The sequence below is a fragment of the Xenia sp. Carnegie-2017 genome, unplaced genomic scaffold, assembly GCF_021976095.1.
Source record: "Xenia sp. Carnegie-2017 unplaced genomic scaffold, XeniaSp_v1 HiC_scaffold_24, whole genome shotgun sequence".
NCBI classification, from domain to species: Eukaryota; Metazoa; Cnidaria; class Anthozoa; order Malacalcyonacea; family Xeniidae; genus Xenia; species Xenia sp. Carnegie-2017.
In genome coordinates, this window is record NW_025813487.1 from 2,124,375 (window position 1) to 2,126,238 (window position 1,864).

The window sequence follows — 1,864 nt, forward strand, 5'->3', positions numbered from 1 at the left end:
ATATGTGGCACTCCCCCTAAAATAGTTGTTTATTGGCAGGGAACTTATAGAGATTTGAAGGACGTTGGCTTTGTATTTTCATTTGGTCCAAAAAGACTTTTATTGATTATTTTCACTGCTTTTTTATTTGATTTTCTTGTTTCACTAAAAACTGTCCTCAAAATGCAGTGAATGATGATTTTCAGGAGATTCAAGTTGCCCCAGGGTCAACCCCAGACTCCTTGGATTTTCTCAATCTTGTGTCTTTGGTGTTTGCCACAAGAAATTACAACACTTGTAATATGTATTTTTACGGACTTGAAAGATTGTAAATTTAATTGACCAGTTGTCATGTGACAATAAATTTCTACATGAAATAGTCCTTAAATTCGTAACATTAAATAACAGGATGCAGATTGGCCGAGTGGCTTTTGCCATGTTCTAAATAATGATAAACAATTTTCATTTCGTTTGGCTCTTCAGGTTCATGCCACCTTTCAAAGATACAATAATTAATCCTTTAATGTCTTTGAAAAAAAGAAATACTTTGTATCAAAACTTTTACGTCCGTTTCAAACATCGAACTTTGCATGTGCTGATTGCATTTAAAACAAATGATAACGAGGAATTTTACATTATTTTCTTTTAAATTTTGCACGTGTAAAGATCTACATTTATAATAAGGCCCGTTTACACTATACCGAAATGCTATCATTACAGGTTAAATTTTCTATGTATTAAAATCATTGATATCGTTCAATGTCAAAAACAAAATTAAATTGACCAAATCTACTAATTTAATAAGCATTTACTCCATACTGTTACAACTTTAAAACGAATGAAAATGTCGAGATGAGCGAATCCTTTATATTGTGTAAACACACCTAAGCCTCAAATTTTGCCATGCTAAACCTCAATGTAACATGATTATTCAATATACAATGATGGCTCTAGGAATAAGAGAGGAAGGGGCAGATTGACCTCCTCCACCTAAATTTATTACTTTGTCCTTAGTTATCCCGCACAGATATTTTTATCTCACTTTTGTAAAGTAAGAAAAACTTAAAAACTTAAGATTTTAAAAGTTTGAATTAAAGAGGCACTTGTAAACACAATCACCATTAATTCATGTTAATATTTTATTGTATATAATTTACCTATATTTAAATGAATTACCACTGCATCACATTACTATCATATATGTTAAATCATTTACATAATATTGTCACTAATACTGAAGACATCAAATGCTGTTGAAACATTATTTTGAAAAACTCCAATTTTTACCTTAGTTGAAAAACTCCATTGTTATCCTTTCAGAATAGTGACCAGGGATATCGATATACCGCACGGAAAGCGAATTCTAATTATAAATAATAAAGCCTAAGGATAAGTGGAATTACAAGAAAACTCTATGTCTGTATACTTTGTGATTGTGTGTGTTTTTGTTTCTTTCGTGATTTCCACTTATCCCACTTCATACCATCTTATCCCACTTTTACTTTCACATTTTTCATCCCACCATATAATTTAATATTATGTAAATACTTATTATATATATAAATACCTTTATACTTGTAATTCAATACTGTCTGATGATGTCTTGAGAACCAAGACGAAACGTTACACTACTAAATAAATATTTCTTTTTATACGTCATTTTTGTATTGAATGGCTCTTTTAAATAAACTTTGCTGAGCTTTAATATTTATAATAAGTAAAATGTTTCTTGTTATGTTTACAATTGTCACAAATTGAAACTGTACATTTAACGTTGTATCAACCCCAACATCATGCAATTTTCTCAAAGGTTTTTGAATTTACTATTAAAGTTTGAGTTGATGTATTTATTCAGGAACATTAAGTTTTAAAAATTGAATTCTGC

At 29.7% G+C, this 1,864-nt stretch overlaps 1 long non-coding RNA gene across 1 annotated transcript; it reads right to left on the bottom strand.

Moving 5' to 3' along the window:
* Window positions 1–1,104: 1,104 nt before the first annotated feature.
* LOC124451584 lies at window positions 1,105–1,641 on the bottom strand. The gene is made up of 2 exons (XR_006950553.1): window positions 1,547–1,641; window positions 1,105–1,342 (listed from the first exon to the last, which is right to left on the bottom strand). It is a non-coding gene; the product is annotated as an uncharacterized LOC124451584 (long non-coding RNA).
* Between the last annotated feature and the right edge of the window lie 223 nt (window positions 1,642–1,864).